The sequence below is a fragment of the Anopheles stephensi genome, chromosome 2, assembly GCF_013141755.1.
Source record: "Anopheles stephensi strain Indian chromosome 2, UCI_ANSTEP_V1.0, whole genome shotgun sequence".
Lineage (NCBI taxonomy): Eukaryota > Metazoa > Arthropoda > Insecta > Diptera > Culicidae > Anopheles > Anopheles stephensi.
Window position 1 is genome coordinate 3,455,170 of NC_050202.1, and position 25,635 is coordinate 3,480,804.

The 25,635-nt window shown below is 45.1% G+C and overlaps 1 protein-coding gene across 4 annotated transcripts in view; it reads left to right on the plus strand.

Annotated features, from left to right (window-relative positions):
* Positions 1-202: 202 nt before the first annotated feature.
* The window catches only part of LOC118503664, a 239,104-nt gene continuing 213,671 nt past the window's right edge, over positions 203-25,635 (plus strand). Inside the window, exons 1-3 of one of the 4 annotated variants that reach the window (XM_036037193.1) lie at positions 11,864-12,000; positions 13,314-13,451; positions 14,076-14,441. The gene's annotated coding sequence lies outside the window, so the exon portion shown is untranslated. Of the gene's footprint in view, positions 599-1,788; positions 1,987-10,341; positions 10,396-11,863; positions 12,001-13,313; positions 13,452-14,075; positions 14,442-25,635 lie in introns of those variants that run through there. The other 3 variants (XM_036037190.1, XM_036037192.1, XM_036037191.1) reach the window with 3 other exon arrangements.

The window sequence follows — 25,635 nt, forward strand, 5'->3', positions numbered from 1 at the left end:
TAGAAAACCTGACACGAAACTATCCCTGATTGACTGTTATTGGTGAGAAGTTGGTTTGATTTATGTTTAAATAATAATAAATGGTTGTAAAATGTTTTGTATAACGAAAAGTATGCTTATTTTAGCCAAAAACTGCATCAGGAAAACATATGACCAAGTAATTTTGTTCAAGCCCATAGTGCTGTTTGTCGCTGACAGGTCTGACACATCCTAGCTGCAACAAAACAAATACAAGCTTCGTATGGGTTCCGTTATCGCGGTTGTTATTTCTTTTAAAAAGTTTGTGTTTATCCGATAATTATAGTGAAATTCGGTTGATATTGTGTTGGTGTGAAGGCAAAGAAGCTAATAAGTGATGAATTCGCAAAGTGTGCTCAAATAAGCTGAAGTAAATCAGCCGGTCGGCAAGTAAACAAACCTCAAATGGAGCGTCACTGCAAGCTTTAGCGAAAGTTTTGCGTGTTTGAACATGTGTTTGTCTGATTTATAAAGTTGTCTGGCTCCTGACGATCGTCTCCAAAACGGCATCAAACGCTGGTGCAAGAGTCCAATCAAACCTGCACAACAGTTATGCAGTGGCCGGATCTTGACAGCAATGGTGAGTATCTAAAACGTATCAACTGAACCAATGTTGTTACTTTACAGGAAAAATTACATCTATTACAATTGGATGTACAATTTGTGTTGTTTACGACCGATCGTTGAAGCATTAGTGCACAAGCCCACAAATCACAAAGTAACTTCACAGCTTATGTCACTTCATTTGCGTGAAATCTCATCTTCTCCAGCGTATAACATCTAATCCACTTATAGATTGCCCCTGATGCAGTACGCTTTATTGCCAACCTTTATAAAATTGGACCGTTTGTCAAACTTACCAAAACACTGGCATATCACCCGCACAGACAAAAAAAGTGCAACGATCACATAATTCTCAATACACAACGACGCCCCTCATCAAACTTTCAAACACGCGCGTAATGGATGTTATCAATCGTCGGGGAGCGAGCACCAATCTTCGCGTCAACTATTTAACTCTAATCCCCCCGCTCGGTTCCCACGCGCTTGGTCAATCGGCGGTCAATCCGCCGGCAATAGATCAAACCGGATGTCGACGAGTTCGCTCAATCCGGTCAGCCTCCGGTCCGGACCGGTACCGGGGCCATCACGTTTAATGGTTGCTCACACGAGCGAGTGAAGTTTATATTGTCATAACGTTAGGTTTTACGGTGTCCCAAGGTGTTGGTGCTTGGTGGGAAAAGCCGGGATGGGAGAAAGAACCTAGGTGCACCTTCTACCTCCACATCCCTGCTGGTAGACGGTTAGACATGTAGCGGACCGAGTTTTCCACCTCCACAATACAAATGATCGCACCGTACCGCACTGAGCGTTGCCTGTCCGGTGTGTGGTGCCCAGGAAATTAGGAAAGCGGATGCCGCGCCAGCAGTCGGCGGTGTTACGCGTCGGTGCGCCATCGCCATCGCTGGAATATTAATGGTCAGCGTATAAACCCTGCAGGCGGTTGTGATATATTGAAGCCATCAAAAAATTCATCCACATCTCCTCGGGAAGTAGTCAATTCGTCTTGCCCTGTCATACGTTCGATGTGGGGGGACTTTTCGCAGAATGCCGGTGGAAAGGAAACAACCGGAACGGTGTCGCTACTGATGGCACCGAATGGTTTGATTTTCATCCTATCCCATCCTCCTCGCCCGGAATCCATTTCATGTTCGGGGAACCGGAAATCAGTGACCAATTCTGATGTGTGTGTGTGTTTTTCCTTCACAGAGCTTGTTTTGTGTGCGTATAAAGAAGACATCAAATGTGGGAATCAGCCACACCGGGAGCCTCACGATGATGATGTTGCTGTTGTTGTTACTGCGGACATGTTACCTCATGGTGGCTTGTGGGATTTCTACTTTTCGTTGTCCAGCTTGTTTGGTATTCGCCGCAGAGTGCCTCAGTAATTCTACAGGAAAAAAGTGGGTAAGCCGGCACATATCAATATGAAAGGAAAAACGCATGGTTGCGTTTCTTAATATTAAAGTGATCACGAGGAAAGAAGAGAGAGAGGGAGAGAGAGAGGGAGAGCAAGGTGAAGAGCAATACACATCCCGAAGTTGGTGGAGCTAAGTTTCGCATTTATCCGTTCCGCTATTTGGCACGCATTCCTGATGGATTGGTTTATTATTTTACATTCAGTCCCTGATGTGTCCCTCGCCCGGTCCCTGACAGTTCCGACTCGTCGTCATAAATCGTCGGCAAAAATCAACAGAGAAGTAATTTGTCATCCACCGATGCATGACAACGAAACGATTCTGAGAGACAGAAGGAGAGTGGGAGTAAGGAAAAAAAATCCCCCGAAACGCACCATCCGGGACCATCGGGATGTCCACACGAAGCGATGGGAAGAATTTTGGTGTTTTGTTTGAAATCCCGACAAAATGATATTGGAGCCATTGATGGACAGATAGTCCCATGGTCAGATAGTTAAGAATTCGATGATATCATCAATTCGTGCATTAGGTGCCATCGGGTGTGATTTGTTGCCCTGGCTGTGGCAGCGATTCCGTCAACCCTGCTGTTGTCATTCAATTGCCTTAAAGCGACCACTTTTTGACGGGCGCTTTAATGGAACAGATTCGATTAAGCGGGATTGGGCGGGCAGTATACATTAAAGTGCCCAACGTATCGGGTTTTCGTTTGATCTGTCACCGGCGAATCTCCCGTTCGGCTGATAATAAATGATACTTTGGTGATAACCTAGCCATAAATGGGGAGTGCGATAAGATCGGATTGTTTGCGGCAGTAACAGTAGCATTTGAATTTAATGTCATGATTGGATGTTGTTTATGTGTTTTTGAACAGGGTGTGAAGCTCATGTTTTGCTCTTTATGAAGTGTTTGCTCAGTTGGGAAATGTCTGTCTGTTTGACAGCTTTAAAGCTAATGAAAGTGCTTCAACGGTGCTTGGGAAGAAGCATAATAAAATTTTTTTCTATTTTTACTGTAGCTTTGTGTTGCACTTGGGTGTGATATGAGGAATCAGTAGACAACGACCAGTAGTCTTTGCAGATAATCAGTTGTTTAACATGCACTTTTTCCTTCGGCACTGTTTTCTCCAGAGGTCCTGGTCTGTTATTTTCTTCTTTCGTACTGGGAGACGGTCGGGACAGGATTCGATACATAGTCCTGTCGTGTATAATGGTATCTCACTGCTAAATTAAAACGATTAAACGATTCTGAAAAAATAATGCTAAACACTCTTGATGAAGATCGCCCTCTATGTGTCAAACTTGGAAACACCAAACATCGTTTACTTTTGGAAGCTATTTTATATTTATTGGCATCATGCCAAACATGTTTTAGCGCTGATGATGTACTAAGCCAAATATTTATGCAATAATTTACTAGAATTTTTTATAGCTACGTTGCATCTTGTCATAAATCCTATTCAAAATCCTATTAAAATCCATTTCATTAGTCCTGGCCCAGTTTGAAATTGATTAATTTTTGTTAAACAAAAACAAAACACAAACAATACAACTCGGTTCATTTTAATCAGCATAAAGACAAAAGAGTCGATAATTTTCCAACCGCATCGAGAAGTGTAAAATTATGATTGTTTCCCGGAAGCTACAACAGTCCTCCGGTGTCAGGTGATGGGAACGTCCATTAGGGTTTGTAAAACGCAGACAACGAAACGAAAGAAAGAAAACAAAACACCAAGAACTAGCTCGATTTCTTGGAAAACAGTACCGCACTCTCACCCCCCTCCCCCCCCCCCCCCCCCCCACAACAAGCGACAAAAGAACGCGTCCATACAAAGTCACCGCGCGCTGACCAAGAATTGAAGGATAATAACAAGTTAGACAAATACTAATTGCTACCGAACTGATGGCGGCGACATGGTAAGCTGACGGCCGGTTGACGGCCATTGGCAAAATGTTTGGCCTCCAAAGTTGGATCCGTAATTACTTCCTTCGGGTTCTGTTTTCCTCCACTCCTTTCAGCTCCTTCACCACCACTCGGGTTCCCTCGTGGCTCTTGGTGTTTTGTTGACTTTGTTGTCACACACACACACACACAAATGCTTTTTCCGAAAATTGCAACTAATTGCGAAACGAAGCGGAAGCAGAGGAACAAATTTGAATAATGAAGAAAATGGTACGGTACGGTACAGTGTATCGGCAACGGCCCGGAAAGCTCGTGGAGAGAAAACAATTTGCTGTGGCCGGTCCTGTGGGGAAGCAGGCAAACGAAGGCGAGTTTGCCATTAAGCCACGGAATCTATTGCGTTTGCTGTGCCGATGGTGGACCAATGGTGGACGGAGAACTCACGCCACGAAGGAGAGCAAGGAAACTACTTGTCGCCAGTCAGTACAACAACGGTCGCTTCAATTACGGGTTCGATCTTTGAGGGCTTCTAGCTGGCTGCGTTGCGCCATCTACCGGTGAGAAGGGAAAAGTTTCCAGCGGCCATTGACAAGCGCCAGAATCGTTCCAGCTGGCACACACACACACACACACACACACAGGTGCAATTGCGCATTCCGACAGTCAAACTTTTATCTGGAAAATAGTAGACAAATGAAAAAAAGAGCTGAACGAACGAATTATACCCAAAGCAGGCGTTTCAGTAAAGAAAAAAAAAAAAACAAACCCCGAAAGGGACAACAATCGAAGCACCGGAAGCACGGCATCCTGTGCCATCCGCTAACGAATTTGGCTTTGTCAGCTATCCGAGTGGGAACTTTTTTGGGGGTCTAAGAAGAAGGAAAACTAGAAGAAAAATAAAACTGCAGCAACACGCAAATGCATTCGAATTTGTGAACAACGCGGCGTTGGTTTTCTCCTCCCCCTTCCCCAGTTTTCTTCCCGCTCCTGTTACCGGGTGGGTAAGGCGAATTTTCGCTCGTGAGTTTTGTCTCAAGGACCTCATTATAATTTTTGTGCACTATTGTCAACGCAGCGCGAGCCGGAGGTCGGTGGAGGCAGGTGGTTGCAAATTTCCGGTACTGGTACCGGTTGTATTTCCTCCATCGTTGCGCTAGCTGGTGATTGTCGAATTTTCCAGCAATGTATTTTGTGTTGTGTTTTCCTCACTCAAAGAGCTTTCCCACCGTAAGCGGACAGAACAGGGCAAAGAAAGCGGCCGGGTGCCCGCAAGCCTTGCGGAAGGAAATGCTGTTTCGGTTACGGGAAATGTAATCGTGCAGTGTTTGAGAAATTTTCTCACCATTCTTTCACTCATTTCCCATTTTCTTGTGTTGTGTTGCTACTCATCGTGCCGCTCGGTATTATCGGTTCCATATTTTTGTCAACAAGAGCTCAAGAAGCCTGTGCCGATCCTCCACCGGCAAGCAAGCCATTCCTTAACGGACCAAGTTTCCGCGGCAGCACACACACACAAACGATGACAATTCAATGGGAAAAAGCTAGTGACAAAATCGGTGAAACAAGTGGGGGTTTGGAAAAATTTTGGGATGCTGTTTCGCTTACTTTTTTTCCTCAAGACAGAAAAAGGGGTTTGGTGTTTGGGAAAAGTTGTGCTGCAGACAAACAACTCTTTGCCGAAGAGCTTTGCTTGGGATGTATGTGTTTGTGTGGCTGTGCCTTATCTCTCGCCGTCCTCAAAGATTGGTACGTCGCAGTGGGGTTTTTTTTTGTTGCCTTTCACTTAGTTTACCACGCCACCGGTTTGTCGAAGGCGAATGAGATGTTCTTCTTTATTTGTGGAGTTTATGGTGCTTGATTCTTTTTGTTTTGTGTGTGGATGAGACCATGTACGAGGGTTGTAAAATGAGTATGAGGAGGTGCATGTCGATACTCAGTCGTATGATGGTGGTAAACACATGCATCGTTACGAGACATGGCTTGTGTATGCAGTTTTATGGTGATATCAGCAAAACAAGAGATGCAGAAATGGTTGGTTTAATGAGATGCTTGCGAGCAAGTAGGACATGTTTAGTTGGCTGTACTTTTGTGTTGGCATCGGGAGGCGATCTTCCACGGTTTGTTTTAAAACGTTGGATGAAAATTATTGATAGGAGAAACATACGCAAGAAACAATTTTAAATGTTTTGCCATTTGCTACTTCAATGCCGATAATATCGCTCTTAAGTGTTTACTATTTTCTCCTGAAGCGCCCTCTCGTGGAATTACGTGATACTTGTGTGTCAGAAAATTCTTTTGAACATATTTCAACGACTTCGAGCTTTAAGTTGGACATTATAATCAATGAGTTATTATTGGAATGTTTAGCTACAAAAAACAGCATAGTATGGACATTACGACTTTAGAACATGTTGCTGGAAGGTAGCTCAACTATGGGAAAGTAACATAGTCCTTATTAGTATTAGGGAGCAATTTATAACTTGTTTGATCGTGATTTAAGCTTTTGAGCATACAAGAAATAATTTAAAATAATATATTGGCCGGGTGTAGCTTAACCTCACTTCGGCTATCTTTACGACTGTTCGTGCAAACCAACCAAAAACATGCATGTTAAACAAGAATACAGTACTCCTCCCTAACTGTTGCTCGCCCGACCGTCTTTGGCGATGATAAAGCAGAACAACAACACCCAATCTAATTTTCATCCCCAGCTGCACAACTGTCAACTGAGACGAGCTGGGGATCCTGTTTTTTTGTTGCTGTTGGTTGTTCGCTTGTCTGCCATCAAGAGAAGCTAACTCACCTTGTTCGCCATCGCGCGTACAGTAATATGTCACGTCCAGGGAGCATAACTTCCCCGACAGGATTTACAAGACAACCCGAAAAATCGAGGTCAAGAAAAAAAGGGGTGAAAACTGTCCCGGGAGTCACTCACCAGTGTAAATGAAACGAATAAACCGAATCGTCGCTGGATCGTCCGGCTTAGTCGGTTGGCTCGCTGGCTGCCTTTACGACGATGACGATGGGCTCGTACAAAAAAAGGATGGTTGGTAGAAATTAATTTTAATTCAAAAGAATTATATTTTCACCTTTGGCCAGGCCATACCAACGGTCGGGACCGACAGACAGACAGACAGAGGCAAGCCTTTTTCCTTCGTAGACACGTGGGCAGCAATCCATCCAGCAGATACGCTAGGGACACGTCTTGGTTGGGCGTTACGGATGAGAGATATGCGCCGGTTTTGGGGGGGCGCAAATCTATTGCATTCGGACGAACGGTGAAAAGGGTCAGGTTCAGTTTTCATGTCCGATGAACACTGAGACACGGTGACAAGAGACGGCCGTGTCAGGTTGGCAAAAGCCAGTCTTGCACGTCTTACTCGGAGACCGGTCGCAATTATGATACTTAATCCTACCGCAAACGGAGCTGAAGGTGGTTGTGGGGTTGGGGGTGTCGTCGTTGGAGGATCTTCTTTCAATTATTCTTCTTTTTTGCTTTGATGGAAAAATGGAGTCATGGGTATCCTGTTTCAGCTTCATGAGATTTTTTTTTACTTGAGTAACAATCCTTTTTCGACAGTTAAAATTATTATATTTGCTTAAAAGACTCTACAAAATTGATGTCTTGAACATCACCCACGATCTTTAAAATATTCCCCAATCACTCATAATCGATTGCAGGGAAAATTGAATGCCCAACTCCTCACGAAACTCATCCCGACAATCAAGTGCGAATCATTTACCGGTGTCAGAGATTCCACATTCCACCCCAGATAGAAAAATCCTTTCAAAATAGCTCGCCCCAAAACACGCTTTTCCCAGGACAACGCCACTAAAACCCCACACAAACACGCACACACACATACACACTCGTAGATACACATCATCCAAACCAGTCAAACGAAATCATTTCATGCCCTCCGGGTTAAAGCCGTGCTCACCTTCATCATGCAATTTAGTCCGTCAGGTCGTCGTATTCACTCTCGCCGGAAAGCAAAACCCCTTGCCACACTCGAGTGTGTACGGGAAAAGTCGAGTCAAACGGTTCCTTCCACCAGAACGGGTTTGCTGGAAGAACAATGGTAAGAGATCACATTTTTCGGTGCCCCGAATGTCAAAGAGGGAAAAACTTTGAATAAACAATTTGCATACATTTTGTAAGTTTGTGCTCAAGAGGAAGGCGAAGGCGAGTGAATCGTTGCGAGCGCCGTTCCGGTGAAAAGGCCGGCCGGGAGCAAAACCATTTTCTCGCTTTGTTTCCTCGGCACGGGGGTTTGGAATTAGCGTTGGTTGGCTTTTTCGTTCTTGTTTTTTTTTTTTGGTTTGCTAACCGACCGGGTACTGGACACAATGGAGCTCTGGTGAGTTTGGAAGGACAAAAGTTGTTTTTTTTTTGTTCTTTGTTTGAAGTGTGTAGTACGATGTAAGTAGGTTCAGGCAGTTTCCTAGAATGTGTGAAATTAATAGACATTTGGTTAGTTAGTAAATAGACACATTCTTCTGTGCAAGTAAATCTACTTTTTGCTCAATAGGCAAAAAAATTTGCTTGAACAAGAGCCTTTTAATATTTCTCATCCTTTTCTGTTAAAGTACCTACGGATCTGTGTTGACTTGCCAGGGGTTTCTTTCCACTTTTCCGGCACTGGCATACTGTGCACTCGTGGCACGCGGCGAACAAGCATGTCACGGCACCAGACAGCCCGACAGCGCGCTTTATCCGGGCCACGTCTCCATTTGCGGTGTGGCAATCTTCTTAAAATTCGATACACTCGAGAATTAAATGAAGTGCGTGAATTCCGATTGTGTCAGGTCCGATTAGGATGTGGAATTGCCGAGCGCGGGAATGCGATACGGCTTGGTGGAGAAACACACTCACACACACACCCACACACACATAAGATGATCAGGCTGGCCCTTTTGTTGATGGTTTCGTTGGGTGTGTGCACTAGGAAGTGGAAGTTCATCTTGAATCTATCCAACCACCAGGCGCCTCCATCTCCCTTGTGACCCGTAACGCGATGGAGACGCCTGGTGGCTGGTAAGACGTGGCGTGGTGTGCTTGCAAAATGTTGCTTATTTCCAAAATGCTCTCTATTGTTATTCTTTGTGATTTCAATTTGAATAATATTATATTTCTGTGGATGTCGTTTTGTCGCCAAATGTCGCACCAATTCGACGCACACCCAACGCGGAATGGGACGAGGGGAATGGGTGCAGAAGGGTCGGTGGTTTTTTGTTGTTGCTTCGCTTTACTTCCCTTCTTTGTAGGTTTGCCTTTGCTATTCGCTATTCGCTATGGCGGTCGTTTCCTTCACTGACTGCGTGCGTGCAATTCTCGCTCCCTTTTCCGATTTAGCGTTTTTTGGCATTCATATTTCCTCCACGGTTTCTGCACCGGAATAGTCTTACCTCCGTCCTCCGCCGCTCCCATTATCCCTCCCTCCCCCAGGGGACTCGTTCGGTTTTCAGAGAGAAGGAAGCGATGGAAATCTTCATTCACTTTTCCCACCCGAGCGTGTCTGTTTTACGCGCCCGCTGTGTGGCGGCACACAAACACTCGACGACACCGGGCTCACTTCTCACGGCTGTCCTTTTTGCAAAAAGAAAAAAAAAACAGGCGCAGAAGTACCGTACCGCTCCCTAATCGTTTGGGGGGGTGGGGGGGGGGGGGTGTGTAAGATTGGGCAGTGGCTTGTCGACTTGCCGACACGCACTGTGTATGGATTTGAAAAGCGGGAAGCGAAAACGATGATTTCCCAGCTTACCACCCACCCCGGGTGGTGGGGCAGGGTTGAGTGCGATTGATCGCGGGACGAGCGGTATGAAATGGGAAATTTATGCTGATTTTATGTAATTGTTAATTTGGGTAAACATATTGAAAAATCGCCTAGAAATCGAAACAACCTGCAAGGAGGATGATGACGCTGGCGGCGGGTGGAGTTGTGCTAGACAAGGCGACGTAGTTCTTGGTCTGTCAGTTGAGTTTTGTTTCAATTTTACGTTGGACGGCACCAAGCACTTGCTCTTATTACGCAGCATATGCTGTTTGACTACGCAGCACTTGGAAGGATATTTTTTTCGGCTTACATTCAAAGAAGTAATTAGAGTGAAATGTCGGGTGGAAAAAGGGAAGTGGACGATTTAAATGTGGCGCGTCTAATTTCCCTTGTGGAAAGATAGTGCGGCTCGTAAATTGGAACGGCGAAGTAATGTTTTGGGGTGGGTTTGGTTTAGTTCTTGGAACAGAACGAAAGCTGGATATTGAAGAGAATATTTCGGTTTTCCTTTAAAGGAAGGAGTATTATTCGGAGGAGTTGTTGTGAAAATTTTATTTTATTTTTTTTTGTTCCGTTGCAGTTAGTTGATTTTATGTTATATTTTTGCATATTTTTCAATATTTTGTTTTAGTTTTAATTGTTTGTTGTATGATTTAGTTTCATTATAGCAAGCTTTCATCACACTTCGCCCCGCTTTCCAGTAAATGGCGAACCATTAGGAGGTAATGGCAGTAAAGGAGAAATAAAACAAAACATTCCTCTTGAATGCTGTTCCATTGCATTGTTGTAGCGGGCATAACCGTCATTTCCCGGTCACCCGGTACCGAGCAGAAAAAAGTAAAACGCGCTCTCTCACTCGAAAAATCATGCTTCTGTGTGTTTTCAAGTTCAATTACGGCTGTCAAGAGTCTGTCGATGGTGCCGTGCGATTCACCGCAACCCCTATGCCTTAACCTTTCCAACGTCTGGTTTTTTTTCTATTGGTCCCGGCCACACGAGCAGGACAAGAAGCCGTACTTGCGAGTATTGCCTTTGACCCGGTGCAAAGAGTCGCATGCAGAGTCAACTGCTGAGCTGCACAGTGTTGTCCTGCACACAGTTTTCGTCATTTGGCACACCGTTTGGCACCCGGCCAGAAAACGGCAAGCGCCAGACGGAAAATCCCTACGGAGTAGCAGCGAACCTTCGGCCCCAGCCGTTCGTCGCCCGTCGCGTTTAGCTGCGTTAGTTTATCCCCGGTTTTTGTTTTGAGCGTTCGGTCGTTCCGTTCCGCAAAAGGTCCTGGCCAATAAACACACCAGCTCGAGCTCAGCATCGACCGAAATTGTTTGATGTGTAGATGTGAAGATGGGAGGTGAGGGCTAAGAACGGTAACTGTACGGACGACCACTGACATTTCCGGTACATGCGCACTGAAGATGCTGGATTCGGGATCTCGCCCGAGAGCGTAACCCCGTTCGGATCCATCGAATGTCGACTAGCCCGGAGCGTTCTCTCTCGCTCGCTGTCTCTCTAGCGCTCTGGCGCTCTATGTCGACTGCGAAATAGCTGGGGAAGTAAGAACGTCCCTGCAGCAGATGATAAACATTGGCAGATTTGCAAAATTCCTTCAGAACGTCGGTCCTACAGCAACACCAACACTAGTGTCCGTTACATAATTTGGCGTGTGGTAGCCGGCTTAAGGCGTTCTCTCTTTCCTACGTACTCTCTTGATTGTGAGCTAATAGAGAGAGTGGTGAGTTGCATCGAAAGCATCATCTTCGGCCACACGTAGCTACGGGCCGGAGGCTGTCAATAATAACAACAATGCACGAAATCCCGGGGAAAAACATTCGGTTCGGGTTTTCGACTATCCGCTGCACCGGGTGGTGAGTAAAGGAGCGAAAGGCAAACTCACCACTGCACCGAACTCACCGTAGTGTACCGCATTCGGATGCGGTACGGTGAATGATAATATTCAAAACAATGCTTCCAGATCACTATTTCCGGACGGTTCGCTAGCGAGAGAGCCCTTGGAGCGAAGATAACATAGAGAGAGAGAGCGAGAATGGTTTACGGTGCTGTTGGGTACCCTTGGTAACGCATAGTAACGCTTGATGGAAACAGGATCGAAGCACAGACACACAGCTGGCAACTTCAGTGCAGTCAGCATCCTCGTACTCAGGCAAAGCTTAGTAGTCTGATTGCAGATTCGGTGCGAATTGGACGTACGTTTGCATCAGCTTCGGACGAGCGCGCGCGTGTTCGCCTAACGTGTACCGTGGTCAGTTCCTGACGTAATTAAGTTTAGAATCGAAAATTCTTCTTCCGTGTGTGTGCGTGCGAATGTAAGTGAAGTTACAGTTCAGAAAACCCGGAGAGAGGCTTTCGCTATAAAACGGTTTAGGTCAAACCAGCGACAGAAGAAAGAGTTAAATTTGAACGTACGAAATCACTGTACCCCTGGGGCGTTCTCAAAGAAATGTGAAAGGGCAATGTAGAAACTCACTCCCACGAGTCGAAAAACCTGGCGGTTTCGTTGCCAGCCCCCCCCCCCCCAAAAAAAAAAAAGAACAAGAAATACCCAACCTGAAACCCTGTCGTTTGTAACCAAACTCGAAACAAATCTCTCCGGAGACTTGCAGGCACTTGCCCGGTAACAAGTTCGCGGTGAACTTTCTGGGTGGTAAAGAAGAAGGTGGGAAGGGGGAAGGACGGGTTGGGGACAGAACAGTTGTCCCCAACCGGTGTGCTGAAATTGATTTTTCTTGTTCGGCGAGCTCAAAACACTCACACACTAACGGAGGAGGACAAAAAAAAAAAAGAGACCCGGTTCTGCTGATCTGCGTGTCGGTCGCCCAAGCCACCGGTTAGTTAATTCCCCCTGCGGCGAGTGTGGTGATGATCGTGACAGACAATATAGCAGCATAACAAACCTGAGCTGCTCCGGAGGACCTTACCGAGGGTGTATGTGTGCGTGCCTGATTGTAGCTGTTGTAGCTTACAGCTTTGGGGAAAGTTTTCCCCGAGTGTGTGTGTGTGTGTTTTTTTCTTCCCTTCCAAACCTCGTTTCGACCGGCTGTCTGATTTGATCCAATGCAACACAGTCCGTCGGTTTAGCGCGTTTCTATAGCGTCCGGTAATTGTGCGTACGGGGAAAGTTTTGCCTCCGGTGTTTACGGGTACTAGGCGGATTGAATCTCAGTCAATCGTTGAAGTGTTCCCGATCTGTTCCCACCCAGCGGTTTTTTGTTGCTGTTGTTGTTGCGTGAAACAAATCTTAATCTCGAACTTAATCTGCCATCGCCTGAACTCCAGTTCGCTTGTGAAACCATCGCAGCAGCCTCCAGGTGACTTGTTAAACGAAGGAAGAAAGCGAGCGAGTGAAGAAGAGCGAGAGAAACAGAACTCCAAACGGTTAAATCGTTTTATGTTTACGCCGGCTTTGCTTTGATGCCGTTGTGAATGTGGCGAAATTAGATTACACACCGCGTTGGTGCTACTGCTGCCACTCCGTTAACCTTCAACCAGCGGAATGCCTTGAATCTGATCTTCTCTGTGTGGGAGCGTATTCGCCACACGCTGCCTGGCGCAAGAGAATTGTGGCTTGAAAACGCGCCTGAAAGTAGGCAACTTCATGTAGCGCCTTGCTTCCTTTCAGCAGCAGCAGCAGCATTGTTGTGCCGGTGGATGTATTTACGCGTTTTCCACGACGCAGATCTTGCTGAAAGCACTCTTCTGGTTCGGATGAAGAAGGCTGGCCTTCGCTGAGGTCTTTTATATCTACCATGAAGCAAAAGTAAGAGCATCGGATTTTGAAAATCGGCATTTGCTGTGAGTGGTTGCTTTTCTCTGTGAATAAGTGTGTGTGTGTTTTTTGTGGATAAGTGTGCATGATTTAGGCTGATATTTCCCAGTGTATTAGTGTGTATCTCTCAGTGTGTGTTTCTATGCGCTTGTGTGTGTGTGTGTGTGTGTGTGCTTACAGCCGCAGATCCTGTGGTAACGTGATTGTCAGTAGCGCTATGCGGTTGATTCAATTTTGCTAGCGATGAAAAAGCAAATATTATTTTCTTCGCTCACACGCGTGCAGTGAAAGTAAAATTATCACCCAGTGAACGTGAGTTGGTGTTGGGCCGAAAACACAGCCGCCGAAACTCCCATCCATTCCTTCCGGGCCGCTCCTGGCCTAGATAAAGTAGGGTCGGGAAATGGTGTAAAACTCTCGTGCAAGTTTGTGGCCGCTTGGAGAGCCTTAGCGGTGGCTCACTCACTCCAACGCCCAGGTAGACAAGCTTTTAGCGTTAAGGACATAGATAAAAAAGAAGAAGGAAAAACATCGGTAAAACACAGACCGAGTCGTGCGTTACAGCGACGCTGTAAGCAGTTGGCAGTGTACGTGAAAGTGAAGTTTTCATTCTAGTTACCATTCCCGCATTGTACCGGGCTACTCCGAGTGCTGGTGCTGGAATGTGATGGTGAAAGTTTAAATCTTTTTCCTCTCTGCTTCCGTGGCCAACCGGTCGGTGGTTCGTCAGCAAAGGCCTAAGGAGCCACACTCCTCCACAGCGACACACTGTTGGTGTTGGGTGGGCAGGAAAAATAAAAACCCCGCACACTGGCGGGCTGGGAAAAGCTAAAGTGCTGAAGTGGAAATGTGAAGTAATAACAAAAACATACACGCACGCTTGCAGCACAGCCCAAGCAGCATTCACCTCCTCGCAACAACATCAACAACGGCACGTGAGCCACCGTCGTCGTTCGGTTGTTTGAGGTGTTTAAGATTCAGGTAAGTGAAGTTTTCATTTGTTATTTACTTATCTCTGTACGGTACGGTGCGCAACGGCAGCGAAATGGATTCGCGGGATCTGCTGACGTGCCTGGACGAGCTTTCGGTCCGACATGCATTACATGCGGATTTGTCTCCATGTTCTTGTTCGGGTTTTCTTCTTTTTTTTGCCTCCAAGCGATGTGGTGTGTGATACTCTGGTGCTAGGAGCTTTACCAATCGAGAAGCAACTCTCTCACGGGCGTCTGTTTGCACAACGGCCAAAGTCAACCTTGACATTTATCCGCCGTGTTGCGGATGAAGCAAGCGCGTCACCAGGTGACAGTGGGCATAAAAAGACGAATGCTGTGGAGACCGTTTTCCACCAGGTAAAAGGGGTTTGAAGAAGCTACGGCAGCCTGGTTTTACAGCCGGGTATAGACGGTTGGAGTGCGATGTTGTCAGCATCTTGCCATTTCCTTCCTGTGGCTGTGCGCTACGAACGTGCTCTCCCGGAAGGGCGTAGAATGCTTCAGAAATAGTACCAACAAAATAAACAACGCAATAAAACAGAAAGAACATGGAGTGGGGACCAGCGAAAAAATAAAAAAACTCAACACGAATGATAGGAAACGTGCTCTTGTCGAACCATTTACCTTTTCCACCGTACAGCGAGAGAGTTTTTCCTTGTTTTATCGCGTCGCGGTAGCAGTTTATATTACCGCGCTTGAAGGAAGATCGATGTTTCTATATTTTGGTTTTCGGTTTCAGCAGCCTTTCAATTTTATTTTCGCGTATCGACAGAGTGAACTCTTTTTTGTCCGCACTGTTTTTCGTGGATGTATCGATTAATCATTTTGCTTGCCAGCTTGGGACTAAGTCGCACCAGCCCCATCAAACTTTGGTGGCGCAAAACGGACCGGTCTCCCGGGAGTCTCGGGAGTTTGAAATAATGTTCGTTCGTTCTTCACGGAGCCAATTGTGAATGTTTGGTTCGGGTCCGTTTTTGCAGGAGGATGTTGTCTGTGAGAGGTATGAAATATTCAACACAGCTGATGGTGTTTTCTTTGTAAAATAAAAAAGTCGTGAGATAGTATTTTTTTATGCGAATTGTTTGTCCTTGATGAATATTTTAAATAAATTTTATGATTTAAAAAATTTCGGTTCTGATTATTTACAAAAAAATATAAAAAAGTATGTGCAATGGTTTATTGCTTTGGATAAGTTATTGAAGATGACAAGGGTAAATTGTTTCCACAATTAATTCTTGGTCTTTTGAACATATGTGCACGTCTGTAAAGAATCCTTTTTTTTCTGGATAAAAATTAATTTTAAGTAATGAGATACTTTATTTTTTACTCCTTCGTCTTTTTCTTCGCCTGTTTTTTGCTCTAAAGCCTCAAGAGGCCTTATGCTGCCATTACTGGCATTCCTGTATAATAAAATGTAGTTAGATAGTCAGTCCTACGTATGGATAGAAGGATTGGAAGTGGATCGATACCCGATTCTGCCTTTTGGAGACTGGTGTCGCTACTGACCTTGCCATCGGACCTTTTATAGCGCCTACGGATAATCAATCAATACTTTTTCTTTCTCTTTCAAAATCGTTTAGATAAGTAGAACAAAAAGACGAGTTTCTTTGGCACAGGTTGTCCAGAGTGTCCTTGAGCGATGTGTCATTTGATATTTACGAAGCATGCCAGAGTTGTTCTTCTAGAACTATTGGCAAACTTTCAATAAAATAGATTGTGAAGCACATAGCGAAGCATCTCTCTCCCTAAGAAGTTGTCCTCAGAAGTTGTTGAAAACATGTTTGTTGACAATGTAAAATAGTTAAAGAAATTGTAGATGAATATATTTTATTATCATTGTCCTTGCTGCTCTCTAACAAGGCAGCTTGCTCGTTTGAAGAAAAAAACCTGCCTCAATGTGGAACTCTAATTAAGAAATCTTTCGAACCTAATTTCTGTCCCAGTTTGATAAAGTCACGACCGAGCGAACATCACCCCGTCACAGGAAACATTATGTTCCCCACGGGCGGAACTTTTCTCATCAATTGAATAGTGTTCGAGGTGTTGCCTGGAAAGTTTGATTTTGCTGCTCACCGTGATGTTTGTTTGTCGGGCAAAAATTCAACACCAGAACGCGCCGCTCGGTTCATTACAACCCGGGAAGAGTCCAGCCAACTTCACACATTCACTTGATTACCTGCCAAAGCTTTGAAGACACCGACCGTTGTTCGGGGTGAACGTGACAGTGTGGTAGCAAAACTTGCCCGGTCGAACTGTCCTTCCATTAGCCGGTAGCCTTGATTTGTGCGAGATGTCAGCCTCGTGTGCATCACCTGACCCTCGCCCGGAACACTTGACCTGAGATCGGGAGCGCCAAAAGTTTGCAATCGATTCGCTGGGGAGCGCTGGCATTATCGCTTATTGGCTTGGGGTTGGATGGGTTGGAATGGTTTCGGAGAATTTTTGCACTTTTGCATCTTTGCTGCTGCGTGCCAGCTGGCAGGTGACTCGCCGTGTGACGTCTTTCCACGGTAAATCGATCGTTCTGTCACTACCGCATACCGACGTTCGCAGCTGTGAACTGGTTTTGCAAAAATACCGCCCGCACATAGTCGGCGGTGTTGGAATGCTTTGCATTTTGTCCGGCAGCATCCGGCCGATCTGCGTGCGGCGGTATGTAACGCCTTGGGAATGATGAGATTTGCGAAGCCTGTGGGACAGGAAAATAAAAATTCATTCCATACATATTTTGTGGCACGGAATGGACCAAGGCAACCTTGAAAAAGGAAGAAGGAGATGTCTTGTTGGACGCACAATCAAACTGATTGGGATGGGAAGAGTGGGGTTTATGGCTTTATGATTGGAATTTTTCACCCAAGAGGTTGTCGCATACCATACACATGTAGAGAGAAGAAAAAGAGAGTTAAGTATATTTCTCAAGATTCATGTCATTTGCAGTCGGAAAATTGGGAACAAAAATTTTGAGAACATTTCGGCCACCTTGATGCGAAGAAAAAAAAAATTAGTGCTTTTTTAATATCTTTCCCATGGTTTGCTAGAAACAATGTAGCAATGATGCCTCTATCTAGCTCTCTCTCGAAACAGTTCGGCTGAGGGTTGATGCGCCTGTTTGTATGCAAGCGGTTTCTAATGGACTTCCGGACGTTCCGGAAAGTGTGTCAGCGGGATGCAAATTTCTCGCAGCAAGAAAAACCATGATTCACCCGTGGAAAGGGTAAAGAAAGAACGGGAAAGCATAAAAACTTCTCTGCGCCCATGGCCACCGCCACCCCATCACAGTGACAGTACTGTACAGTACTGCAAACACACCCGAACAACTCGGTTACTAAATTATTCGTCCCGAGCGCTGTGTCGTGGTAGTCGTCTTGCGGTTCTCGGCTCGTTGCCACTGCAATTGCATTTTTCAGCAATTCAGGTAATAGAAAGGTAGAAACAGGAAATGAAGCGAGCGAGGAAGCAAGTTCAGCAAGTGAAGGAAAAAGGAAAACGCTCACACATACAAACAGCGTCAGAGGGTAGTGGCGACGAAAAGCCATTGAATTGAATTGAACGAGTTGCAACCGGGTGCAGCGAATGGGGAGCGTCCGGAAACGAAGTTGTATTGACCATTTTTCATGCCACACACTCGGAGAAACACTAACTTCTGCTTCATCGTGTGCAACCAGCTCTTTTTTTTTGTGTTTGTTTGCTGCAGGTAGATTCGTTTTCCTGTGCCTGTGCAGCTTTGGCCAGCATTCGAAAATGGAATTGAATTTCAAGGTTGAAAGCGGAAGTGCAGCACGAAGTGAAGTGAACCAGTTAAGTTGGTCGGTAGCGGTGGTTTGTTGGGCACTTTGTTTGGGAAATATATTGGGTTTTGTAGTTGTGAGATCGGGAGCAAAAGTGTCCGTTTTCCCGAATTCGGAAGCACAGTATTTTCCCCGCACTCGACAGGGTGAAAGCATTGAATGAAGAAAGATGTCAAGGATAAAGCTGGAGTCTGTCACAAAAGACACGGCACGGTTTAGTTTTTTTCCCTCTCCTTTTCCGGCTTTCGCTTTTCTCGCTTTCTATTTGCTTTCCGTGTTGCTGTGCGTGTGTTTTTGAACAAGCGCATAACGCGTTTAATTGGAAAGAAGGGGTGGGTGGAAAAATTGTGTGAAAATTTTAATTAAGTCACCCCGGATTTTTAATTTACACGCAGCACTCCACCTTGGGGAGTTCGCCTTTTCATCATCTAGCTGCCAGCTTTATGATTGTTTAATTTGGTGCTTTGTGTGCGTTGTGTGCATTATCTTTCTAGTGCAGGATGTTTATTTTTTTTTTGTTTTTGCTTTCCATTCCAAGGTTTTGTTTTCCCTTTTGGAATGGTGGTCAAAGGTCAGCATTGGAAAGGTGACTTCAACAGGCGTCAATACCGACAAACACACTTAGCAACTAACTTTGGGGTCGTGATGGCATCTAGGAGAAAGAGAAAAAAAATCTTATCTCGTGTTCTATTTTTCATCTGAACAGAGCTTTTCCTTCCATAGCTCAGGATTTTTTTACCTTTTGCTTAATTTAACTTACCTAATCCAGGCGAATCTTTTGCTAGCTTACTTACCTAATTGAAGATGGCCCTGGTCCGATGAGTTGAATGGCCGTACTCGAAAAGATGATCCTCGAGGAGGATGCTGATGAGGAAATTTTGAGGAAAAACCAAACCAAAAAACCGTGTACAATTTAAAGCAAGTCAGACAGAATCGATCGATGTCGACAAGACCGACGGCTAGCGTTCTCGACCGTTAGCACAGTGACGGTGTTGTTGAGCGCGTGTAATTAAGATAAAATATTCATGAAACACTGGGCGCCTCCATCGGGGACCGGGTGGTCGAAATTATATGGCTTTATTTTATTCCACGCCTCTTAGGTTGAGGAATATTTGGTTCGTAAATTTAATATACTGTAAGCAATATGCTGTGTGTCGTTCAAGTCAGAGATATTTCAAAATGTAAAAAAAGCGTGCTTGAAAACTCGTACAATCAATACATGTTTATAATTTGCCCGTTTAAATTGGATTCAAATGATACAGAAATCGATATTGCTTCCGCCGAAACAAACATGTTTGTTCAAAGCAACCTTTCGAATGTCCTTTTGCTGCCCTATTTGGCAAACAAGACGAGGCATGAAACATGGTGGCGGTGTTTCACGCACGCACCCATACGCGCACGTGACCGATTCCGCTGAGGGAAACAGCAACATTATGATCACGGTATGGAATGCTGTATATAATTGATAAAAATGCGATTTCCTTTAAATTTAGCAACCTAAGCGCTGCCTCGAAACCAGAAACAAGTAAAAAGCAACTTTGAACAGAGCTCTCGAAGCTCATCTCATCAGAAGAACACTAAAATAATAGTACCATCGAACAGGTCGAAACAGCAATGGCCGGATTGGAAACTAGTGTTTGGTAAAATCGGTTTCGGTGGCTCTCGATTCGTCGTCCCAGCTCCCGCTTTCCATCTTGTGTGTGTGTGTGTGTGTATCCGTATCGCGCGCGTCCTGTGCGATCTCATAAATATAAATGAACAATTTAGAGCCACCTTTTCTCCTGCGAATTCCCAGCTACCCAATGGTAAGTCTCACCCTGGGAGCATCTCGTTCCGAAGTTCCGATCACCGTTTGTGTGCGCGTGCGAGTGTGTGTGTATGGCGGGATGCGCTTTCTTCCTGTCTTCCTATGTCAGAAACCGTTGCCCGATATAAATGGAATCGTCGATGCGCTGGCTTTAAATTACCATCATCAGCTATTTAATGCTTTTCACCCTCACAAAACACACACACACACACACACACACCGCTGGCACGTACGTACGTCGGTCGTCCTAGTCGGGTCTTCATTTTCCAACGTTAGCCGTGCTACTGTCGCATTACTACACGATCCCGAACACAAACAACGCACATATGGTAAGGGAAAAGTCGTTCAGTCGTTCAGTCGTTCTTTCCAACTTTCACGACTGCTGTTGTTGTTTTTGTTTTTTTTTTGTTGGCTTTTTCAATCCCCCTCGGTCTCCCTCGGAGATCCCTTGTCCATCCCTCGATTGGGGATGCTCTCCTGTTTGCCATCACGCACCAAGCCACCCATACACATACGGTGGGGCTAAACGGTTCCGTTGTTCGGGTCCATAACCATGTCCAAAACGGCGGATATGGCGCAGCGCAATGTCGTGGAATCGTTTAAGGATTTTTTAAATTATGTAGGCCCTATCTTTTGGTCCCATTCTCAAAAAAAAAAACGGGAAGGCCTTTACCGGCTTTCCCGTATGCCGTATGTGTGACCCAAACCATCGTGAACGCCTCGTTGGCTGGAGTAGAGTAAGAGAGAGAGAGATGGAGCTGGGCGATCATTTTATTTTCTGTTTAAGTTATCTCTCTCTCTCTCTCTCTCTCTCTCTCTCTCTCTCTCCTTTTTTACTACTCCAGGTTATGGTACATTTCATATGCTGCCATGTTTTCTGTGCCACCGGTGTATGGTTCGGCCAAAGATATGACTTTTTCTGAAACTTGTGACCCATCCACTGGTATTCGCCTGGCACAACAGATCATTGTGCTTGGTTGGTAAGTAAGCTTTCGAGCGTGGATTCTCACGGTGAAATTTAGCACCGTCCTGCAGGTGTCACCTTACCAAACACCGGGGAGCGAGCCGGGACCCATTTTGGAACATTAACGGCTTGCGCTAATAGTGTTTGTTTTTCGTTAATCTGAAGGAAAGTTCGTTCGCTCGGGGGTTTGTTCCGCTGGTTCCAGTAAGTTGAAGTTGGTAGTAATGATGCGAGTCCATGTTCGTTTTGTCTGTTTTACTCAGTACAACAGCCATCATCTCAGAGTACAACAGCCAGAACTCAGAGGGGTTTTTTTTTAACTCTTCCTCTGCTTCTACACTCATTCAGATTGTGAAGAGAACATTTGGATCAGCGGCTGTACGGTTTGGCTGTCTTTCCATCCAAGGGAACGTTTGCTCAGCGTGCACTGATCGAACAGACACATCGGCACTGAGCGTTGATGGTCGTCCGTTTTGTCCGGAATTATGTTGACCGACAGGAGCGTACAAGAGGGCTTAACGGTTGTAGTAGCGGGATCATCCTGGTGCTGCTGCTGTTGCTGGTGTCTACTGTCGCGCCTTTATTTGTTCAGCTCATTTGAGTGTAAACGAATTAGCTCGGGTCGCGTGTCTGTTTGAAGTTCAGTGAATGACGTTCGTTTAGTTACGACGGTTCGAATAGTGTTCTCGAAGCCGTCTGGCAGGGCTGGCTAGTTAGTTGACATATCGATGAAATTAAATCTACAGCCCCGGTGTCGATGCTGGCACAGCGCGAGAGTGTAATGAGATTTTATGAGGGAAACGTTTGTTAGTGACGTTAAAATATAAATGTTTGGCTAGCAAAATCAGATTTCAAACGGATACGTTTGGTGTAATAAGATTCCTTTCTCCGAAATTGCATTTTATTACAAGCAGGATTTCTCAAGCATTAGTTTAACTATTATTTTGAAATGTCAAAAAACTGACGAGACCCTCTCGAATCCTTGAGAGATCTGTTGAGAGTAAAATGCTCGCAAAGGTTTTTGATTCTGTTTTTGTGGAAGGACAATTGAGGAACATTTACAATGATGAGCTCTACGAGTCGTACGATGATCTGACCATCGAGCAGGGAAACAGTTTTCGGTTGGGTTGGTTATGTACTGAGAATGACACCGGACTATCCAAGCCGTAAAGTCTTTTTGGGCCGTCTTCTAGGGCAGAGGTGGCGTGGTAGGCCCAACATTAAGATGGAGTGATGTGGTTAATACGACCGCCAGAAAGGTCCGTCATAATGAATTGCCAGACGAAGGCGCTACCTCTTGAGCGGTATCGAGGATTGTTGCTGTCGTTCAGGTCACAAAGCCGTTTTACTCTTTCGAAACCGAATATGATTGATCTCCCTTAGGCGTCCCTTAGGCAAAATCTAATTTGTTTGCAATATGCTGGTTTTCAAAGCCAAATAGAAGTTGAATTTAGCATCAAAACTAATGTTTCATATCGAGAATTTATCTGAACGATAGGATTTGAACCTGGCGTTAAATTAGCTTTTGATCACAGGCACCACACACAGCGAAAGAGTTCCCTGAGGTTGGAACATGAAATCTACGATGAAATTATTCGTTTGATCTAATAATTTAGCTTTGGCCTCCCCTCTTTGAATCAACCCTTTTAACATTTCCGCCGTAAAAAATTTCTCGAGGTCGTAGAGTCAAAACGACAAAGTGGAAATGCAATATTTGCAATTACCATAATTAGTTTTCACCTGTTTTTCGGGGGTCTCGAATAGTACTTCAGCATACTTTTGAATTCGGTAAGAATTCTTACCCAAAGTTACTTTCATGTCATCATGGAAAATCAAAAAAAAAATGAAAACTTTTCCACTTACCACCGGATAATCGTTTGCGTCGGTTGCGACATTTATAAATCATAGGAATAAAATCCCTTTGTCGTTGGTTTTTTGCAAATGTGCTCTGCTGGTTGGGTGCGTTCGCGATAATGACATTCACCGAAACGTATCGTTGCGCTCGATTAAGACTTGCGGAAGCATTTACTGCTACTGTTAAAGTGTAACCTCTGTGGAGCATAGTTTCAGCAGGTTGGCAGACTATAATTTTCCTCACAAGGAATGTAGCGTTGTGTGAATGATAAAGTGCGTCGTGACATTTAGAAGAGTTTACCCAGAGGAAGCGGAAGATTAATGTTTGCTTCGAAAAAAAGGCCCTTAAAAGTGTGGCATTTTATTGAACCTAGATAAATTAAAAGGCTTAAATGCACACCAGAACATTCAATTCTACTCTGGAGTATCAATGCACTCTTGGAATTTATTAAGAAGCAGCTAAAGGTGTTCCTAGCTCCAGAAAACTCTCACCGTAGAGGATGGTGGAAAAAATGCTCCTACAACACAGGTACAACGTTCAAACCCCGAAACATGCATCTTACATTTGCATAATGAACTCACTGGGGTACATGATGTTTCATCTGCTCTGCTACCACACTGGCGAGCGCCGGCATTATAATACCGCTTGTCTTTGATATTCAAGCGCATTAGCATAATGTTCGTCGGTGTACTACGAGCGAACTAATGACAAGTTGCAACGGTTTCGGTTGCCTTCGCGTGAGATGTCGTCAGTCTGCACCAGAGCTAGCGAAGCTTTGGCGCTTCTTTGTGGTGCTCTCAGTCCCCTGTTAGGTACGAAAAAGCGTTCCAAAAGGGACCAAAACTCGTACAACATCAGCCAGTTGCAGAAGCAGCAGCCAGCAGTAGAGTTTAATTGAATACAAATGAAAAATCTCGAAAACCCCTGGCCCCCTCTGATGCCACTATCGTTTGTGTCGTTTTGGGAGGTTGGATTTTTGTGGAAAACCCCCTTGAACTGGGTGCAAGAACTGGAAGCAGTAAAAATACTCCACACCGAGTCGAAATGAGCAATCCGCTTTGGAATTTTTCATTTCCGGACGTGTTGTGTGTGTGTGTGTGTGTCAGATTGTAGTTTTTTTTTGCTGTGTAGTTGTTGTTCTGCCTCGACAATTTCTTCCCGTAGCTGAACGACCTAAACTGCTTGCTTCTTTAAACCCCCCGTGTTTTCGGTCACGATGCAATGAAGTGGGGTTTTTGGTTGGAAAAAAGAAACAGTCGTGATAAATTGAGAACTGATAGACAAACTATTTCAATTTTCTGAACGAGACAAACTTGTGGGGGGGGGGGGGAGGGGGAGGGGGTGTGAGGATTTGCTCTCCGGGTAAAAGCAACAGACGCAATAGTGAGCCTCCTCAATTCTCGTTGTCGAGGAATATCCAATATCAATATAACTGGTCGCAGAGCGAGGGAGAGAGAGAGAGAGAGAGAGAGAGAGAGCAGCTGAGCGGTGAAAGTACAGTTGCAGTTAGCATCCAGGAATCTAGACATCCTGGACAAATCCGAAAGAATCGTTATGTTCTTTTTTGTTTCCCTCCAAAGTTGGGAAAGCTTGTGCAGGTGCACCTGCCTTACAAATAAACAAAGCCACAATCAAACAGAGAAGAATAAACATCGTACCATCGCATTCCGACCGAGGTATCCGATCCTTATGATATCCTCCGGCGACCGGTGTATCACATACCACAAGGTCCAGGGTATGCCAGCCAAAGAGTGAGAGGAGAAAATTCAACAAAACTGTGTATCAAACGCTTTGCGCCCATCCTCCAGGAAAGCCGGTACCGATGCACCGTAATTCATTTCTGCCTAAAACATGCCCTCCGCACACACATCGGAAAACGGCCCGGAAGCAATAACGTAAGCATGGAGTAAAATTGAACGAGTTGTCATAGTACGAGGCATTTTTATTAAAAACTCCTGTGGCTACAATTTATTTTTGTGGAAATAGCAAATCGTACACACAGCATCATACTACCACAGAGTGCAAAGTGCGCTGTAGGTATGTTTGTTAATTTATATATATATTTGAAATAGTTTGCTACTAACCCTGTCCCTGTGTACGATTGCTACAAAATGCAACGCTTCGATAGGTGTGTGTGTCGCCGTGTCTGTCCGTACGGCTGTGAAATGCACCAACCGGACCGGTACGGATCGATTGATTGACTGAAGCAGTAGACGGAAAGCATACATATCACAGGACGGGCAGCTGCCCGGAACTCGTTTATTTACGGTTTAGCTAAGAAAATCTCTTTCAACTGCTGGAAAGGTGGACAAGCATCAAAGCATCCTCGATGCCGGCGATAGCTATTTGCTTCCCCGATTGGATGGATACGTCCGTCTCGGACTGCGACTTACGGCCTGGAATGTGGCTACGTAAATGTTGTGCCAATCTTTGTGCAGTGCATTGTCAGGTGATTGGGGTATTACCGTTTAGTTTCTGGATTGCATGCAGCATACCCTGGCCGCTCGCTACCGTGTCAATGGATAACTACATGGCACGATTGTCATTCCCGAACGTCGTCTAGGAATATGTATAGGAACGGCTTTTAAGACGATGATTTATCTTATTTTCTTCTTTGTTACGAGTTTCATAGCAGCAGTATCTTGTCAGTAAGTGGCGTTGAATAATTTAGATATTGGGTGGCAGGGTATTTTCGATCAAATATCTGCACAAAATTATAACCAATGCGTAGGAGTAATCGAAGTCACAAAGCAGCAAAGTATTTGGACA